Source organism: Miniopterus natalensis, chromosome 2 (genome assembly GCF_054644295.1).
Source record: "Miniopterus natalensis isolate mMinNat1 chromosome 2, mMinNat1.hap1, whole genome shotgun sequence".
In the NCBI taxonomy this organism is placed as follows: Eukaryota; Metazoa; Chordata; class Mammalia; order Chiroptera; family Miniopteridae; genus Miniopterus; species Miniopterus natalensis.
In genome coordinates this window covers 154,959,964-154,967,007 of record NC_142082.1, presented here as the reverse complement: position 1 = coordinate 154,967,007, position 7,044 = coordinate 154,959,964, and positions in this window count along the sequence as shown.

Sequence of the window (7,044 nt, the reverse complement as noted above, 5' to 3'; positions counted from 1 at the left end):
AAGTCAACAATAAAATACAATACCTATTTTGTGCCCTACACACATTAAATACAATATTCAGATTTATCAAACATTCACAAACCTGCAAGGAGCTTCAAGCCATCACTTAGACCATGCTCTGTCTAGTTATTTATTTCTAAATTACATTAATTCCAGAAAGAAACTAATCATCTGTGGCAACCTATGGCCCTACATAGTTAGAAGAGTGCTTGCTAACAAACTCAATCTCTATTGGTCAAGTTAAGACCATCTTCTTTCTTTTACCTTCTCTCACAATATACTGCAAACACAGGCAGTATGGTAATTAACAGCTCAGTATCCAGTCAGACGGGTTCAAAATCTAGCTCTATAATATACTATTTGTGTGGCCTTGGGTAGCTACTTAATTTCATTATTTCATTTTTATCATCTAAAAATTGATATAATTATCACAATATATTGCTGTGAAGATAAAATGGAATATGCACTTAGCACAGTGCCTGGGTATGGTGTCCGTTAAATGCAAGCTGTTACCACTGCTCACGTCTTCTCTTCTCTGAACTGGATAACCTGTATTACTGACTCTCGTAGAGCTTGTTTCATACTGAAACATACTTGTATGATAACGTCTGTGGAAATTTTCCTAAGTAATTTTTAATTCTGGGGGACCTCCTATGTTTGAGTTAAACATCTAAATTAAATACGTGTTCACCATCTTATCTGGAGTCATGACAGAGTTTCTAGAAACATTACTTAGATATGGTACAACCAGTTTATCTTTCACTAAATATGAATTGCTTCAAGCAGAAAAGATTCTGAATACTGGTGCTCTTTATTCTGAATCTCAGAAACTTGAGGACTTGTCACACCCTGGTAAGTAATTCTATCACCAAGGAATGATAAAGCTGATGAAACTGGAGCCTGTTTAAAACGTATCTCCCCAGTAGTTAGAACGTGTACTGTTCATCAATCCCATGAAACAGGCAGCAGGGCTCAGGTCTCACTTTATCTGTTCTGTTCAGCAAGTGATTGCCCCATTCTGTCTTCTAGATTCACTGGTGCTTCCCAGGAGTATGACACTCCTCTTCTTTCCAACTTACTGCTGCTACCCACAGCATCGAAAGCCACCTTTGTTATTCGGCAGCACATCCCTATTTTTTGTGACAGCTTCATCTTCCTTCTCAAACATAAACCACATCTATGCAGAGCTTGAATCATTTTTTAGCTTCTTTGATATTTAAATGTTAATTAAAATTAAAGCACTAGTTCATTACTGGGTCTCTGTTCAATTTTACAATTTTAATGTCCTGAACTTAAAAATTCCTGGTTGAGCTTTTAAAACACACACACACGAGCCAGTTTAGGAATTTGGGCCTACTAGCAAATTAGCAAATTATTGTTTTTCTAAAACCCCCTAACCCAGACTTTGTCACTTGATACTACTAATGAGCTAACTTCAGTTCTCCCATACTCTGACTTAAAGCTGAAAGGGTTAGGACATTTGGAAACAAACTCCGAGAATATGCAGAAGCGGCCTCCGGGCTGTAATGTGTTATCGATCAGCTGATGATGAGAGAGAAGCTGAGGAGGGGCGAGTGAGAGAGGAAAGTGGGAGGAAGAAAACAGACAAGGAAGAGCGGACGGGGCAGATGGACGAAGCTGACCCTTGAGTGGATGGAGGTACTGTCTGTCCCCAAATCAAAGGCTAAAAACAGAAAGAAATGTCCCTTTCACTCTTCTCTGTAGCTACTTATCTGGTACCCAAATATAAGATGGCCTGCTACATAGATCTATTGAGTATCAATAAGGGTTTTCCCACTTTCCTATGTCAATCAAACCGTGAATATGGGAGAAATTAGTCAACCATCAAGACAACCTTAAACATTTAAATAGTGACATTTGTTGAAACTTGTTTCTTGTTTGCTCCTTCTAGGTCAAGTCAACACATTTCCAAAAGTTGTTGATCCAATCCGATTGATAACAGCAACTATCGGGCACAGACCTCACTGCCCAGTTCCTCCCGACACATTTTATAAGGAAGACGGCAAGTCAACTCACTTGATGCTTACAACATATCAGTAAACGAATATCCTTCAGGCCCAGAAAGCTGGCTGCAATTCAATGCGACTCATCAAATACTATATGAACATGCCCTAGATCTGGATTTTCAATACTCCCCTCAGGAATTTATTCGTTGTGCCATTGATTCTGGGGGCCTGGCTACTCAGATGCTCTTGACCATTGAGCTATAGCTGCCCACAAGTATACTCTGCACACAAAAAATAGTTTCCTACTCATTTACAAAGGAGAGAGAGGGGATTGGTTTGTTTTTTTGCTAAACTCACTATCAAAATTCCACTAGCCCTAAATAAGTTGTATTAACTATTCTGAGACCAGGTCAATTATTATATTCGAGAATAGCAGGGCTCTACGCTTTGTGAAAGGCAGTTCTCTAAAATGTGTCCTAACAGAAAAATTCAGGAAGTGATGTTTAGCCTAAGGATACCTAATGGAAATGTCCATCCAAACTTGGCATATGAGCAGTTATCAGGACACAAAATTGGCACAATTGAGGACATCACACACAGAGGAATATGCCTGATTCTGGAGCCAGACAACGGGTCTTTAATTGAAAACAGCATTCTTGCCTCCTCTAGCATAGAAAATAGCCTTTAGGCTGGAAATCTTCTCTGGCGTTGCTGGTAAGTATGCGTGTACGACTGTGGTGCAGCAGCAAGGGAAGGGCAGCTTATCATTTCTCTAAGAACCCTGAGACTTTCCTTAGTCCTCAGTCCCTGGTGTTTCAAGGGAGACCCTTAATAATAGAAATGTATGCGCTAAGGCCCTGAACGCCACCTCTCCTGGAATGTGAAGCTCCGCCTTCATCTCAGTTATGGAGAAGGGTACTTCCACTGTCTTCTCAACATCAACCTTGCAGAAAAAAATGTGACCCTTGCCACAGGAACAAGAGCTGCCATTCTCCCAACTGCCAAACATCAACTCCCACTGCATTATGAAATGGGTCTCATTAGCCTCATGATCTCATTAGCCATCACTTTTTCTTAGCCGGGCGAAAATAAGTAATGCTATCAGAAATCCAAGTGCACCAACAACTTCACAAGAAACAGGGCAAGCTGATATAGAAATTAGGTAAAATAAACAACTGTTGAATAAAATTATCAAAAGATAAGCAATAAATAATTCATCCTCTGTTAACTGTATTAACACACTACCAATTAATTCTAATCACTTATTTCCCCTTGGAAGCCTGGATGGTCAAATATAAATTTATGTCACCCAGGTCACCACTACCATAGTAATGGCTCATCCATTATGGAAAGTTATTGCACCATTGGAAACAGCATCTAAAATGTGAAAAATTCTGTAATCTGCCAATTTGTTACTCATTACAACCTTCAGCAGAAAGACACAAATAATTTAACAATAAATAAATTCTGCAATAGGTTAAAGTCCTACTATGCATGAGCAAAGAATTATTAAATCTTTACCTCTATTGTATTTTTATCTTACATTATAAATCAGCTCATCTTACTGATTTTAAGACCACCAAAAAACAACCACAAACCCTGCCTCAATTCTGTTCACTTACCAAGCTACCTTAACTGGCAAAGACACTTTTGTTACCATACTTCTGAAACAACTGATTACACTTACATCCTCTACTCTAATTTCATTCAACTAACATTTTAATTGCTGCAATTTTGTTTCACACCCAACATCTCACAGAAATGGGTTTTTGAAAGCAATTATCAGCATCTCGGTTGGCATATCCTTTGGGTGGCCTTATCTTAGTCTTCAGTCTTCTGAGTATCTCTGCAGGTCCTGTGACACTTCTTTATTCCTTCCTACCTCTCTGACTTTTAATTGTGCTTCTCTTCTACCCCTTTAAATAGGACTCCCATAACTATCTTTAAACTTGGTAAGTACATCAATATAATGTGATGCCTGTTTTTACATAAGCCAACATTCTATCTCTCCTTTTAATATTTTAATCTAAATAGTTTATTATCACATTCCTTGGTAAGAAAGAAATTATAGGGCCATTTTAATTCAATATCATGCCTTCTCCTATGGAACTTTTCATTTTAATTGATTCAAAGCAACCAGAGAATTTAAAATGTTACAAATAGGAACAATTCTAATCAGACACTAAATTAAGTTTGCACCTTTCACTAGGAGGAACTTGTTTCAATATACACACCCTGCAAAATTACATTTTATATTGAATATTCAGGCAGGATATAAAGATTACATAGAGATGGAACATTATGAAATTGCCAATATAAAATAAAAATGGTAATTTCACATTTCAATCAAATATGTTCATTTTAATCATGGAAATAGAGATCTCAATGAAATCAAATTTGATAACTATGAATTCAGTTCCTGGGGTTTCCTAAATGAAGTTTAATGCTTCAACTCTTTACAACAATATGCAAATTCCTAGATTTGGTCACATTAGCAGCAACTCCATAACAAAATTAGCATCTGGACACTTTTGTTCTCTACATGTGTGCAATTGTACTGGTGACTTTAAAATGTCCAGAAATAATAAACCAAAGAACTCAATGCTTCATAAAACAATCTTGAACAAAGTACTGTAGACTATTTTGCCCTCAACTAAGGCACCTAAGTGTACTGTACAATCAGGTGTACAACTGCAGTATTCAAACACTTGGTAGCCTTCCTCCAAAACTACGCTGGGTATGATTCAGGCTAATTCTTAATATTTATGTGAAGCATCAATGTCAATCCATATATTAATAAGTCTGCACATAAGTTGTAATGATGTTTGATCATGCCCACCATAGTGATTTGGAACAATAGTCAAATAAACTGGAACTTTTTGGATTCAAATTTCACAGCATTCATGACTGTAATTGTTTGTCAAACATACCATGGGATAATAAGAGGACTGTGAAAATTTTCTCATACTATGATTACAAAAAAAAGATTTTAGTGTCTGGAATCTTTTTTCCCCATCTTCAATGAAACATAATTGACATATAACATTGTAAGTTTAAGGTGCACACTTGATGCACTTATATACTGCAAAATGATTGTCACCAGAGCCTATGTTACCTTGTTTTTCATGTTCCTTTAAGTTTGGCCTTGCTGTCATTGCATTTGAAGTAGCAGTCATCTCCTCCAGTCTTTACTAGCTGTCTATGGAGGAGTGATAACTTCCGTCGGTCCTGCTAGAGACTGAGGTTATTTCAGACATTCCACAGGTATACACACACCTACTCCACACTTCTTGCTACCTCATGTAGCAAAACTTTTAAGCTTGTATGCCTTCTCTGGTACTGCAATGCACCAGGTGGAGTGATAAAAGCCTCTCTTCTGTTTTTCCAAAGGTGGCACTAAAGCAAGTTTGTGGACTTTCCCTGGCCTACAGATTCAGCCAGCTTTCTGCATGTGCTTGCTAGCTATCTAGGAAAGCTCATTCACTGCTGCCATCGGAAATATGCAATGCAAGCTGGCCACAGGTCAGGGGTGTGTGAGTGAGGAACCTGGAGTGCTGGGGGTTGCCCATGAGCCAGCTGCGGGGAGGATCCATGGGTGATGCATTCCCAGCAGCTGTGGACGGGCTCCTTGACAGACTCCGCAATGTTAGTAGGATCATGTCCCTTTAATACTCTCCAAGAGTGTATTCAATAAATGGTGTTAGAAGAATTTGTGTAAAAAAATGAAATTAAACCATCTTCTTACACCATACACAAGAATAAACTGAAAATGGATTAAAGACTTAAATTTAAGTCCCAAAACATAAAAATTCTAGAAGAAAACATAGCCAATAAAATCTCAGACATTTCCCATAGCAATATTTTTTCTGATATATCTCCTTGGGCGAGGGGGAAAAAAAGGAAAAATAAACAAATGGACTACATCAAACTAAAGTTTTTGCACAGCAAAGGAAACCATCAACAAACGAAAAGGCAACCCACTGAATGGGAGAACATATTCACCAATGATACATCTGATAAGGGGTTAATATCCAAAATTTACAAAGAACTCATACAACTCAACACCAAAAAACCACCAAAAAAAAAATCCAATTAAAAAATAGGCAAAGGACCTGAATAGCCACTTCTCCAAAGAGGACATACAGATGGCCAAGAGACATGAAAAGATGCTCAACCTCACTAATCATCAGAGAAACGCAAATTAAAACCACAATGGATATCACCTCACACCTGCCTGATTCAGAATGGCTACCATCAATGAATGAACAAACAAGTGCTGGCGAGGGTGTGGAGAAAGGGAACCTCATGCACTGTTGGTGGGAATGTAAATTGGTACAGCCACTGTGGAAACATTACAGAGTTTCCTCAAAAAATTAAAATGAAACTGCCTTACAACCCAACAATTCCACTTCTGGGAATATATCCGAAGAAATCCAAAACACTAATTCAAAAGAACATATGCACCCCTATGTTCACTGTGGTTTTATTTACAACAGCCAAGATTCAGAAGCAGCCCAAGTGCCCATCAGTAGATGAGTAGATAAAAAAGCCTGGTACATTTACACAATGGAATAATGCTCGGCTGTAATAAAGGAAATTTTACCGTTTGTGACAGCATGGATGGACCTGGACAGTATTACGCTAAGTGAAATAAGCTAGTCATAGAAAGACAAATACCATATTGTTTCACTTATTATGTGGAATCTAATGAACAAAATACACTAACAGAACAGAAATAGAAACAGATTCAGAAACAGAGAACTGACCAACAGCTATCAGAGGGAGGGGGTTGGAGGGTTAGGTGAAAAAGGTGAAGGGATGAAGCAAAAAACCCCCAAAAAACGAAAACAAAAACAAAGCCCATGGGCACAGACAACAGGATGGTGATTACAAGAGGGAAAGGGGGATGGAGGGAAGGAGGAGAGGGCGAAAGGGGGGGTAAATGGGGACAGAAGGAGACCTGACTTTGGATGGTGAACACACAAGATACAGGTGATATATTATAGAATTGTACACTTGAAACCTATATTATGTTTTTAACCAATGTCACCCCAGAAATTCAATAAAAATTTTAAAA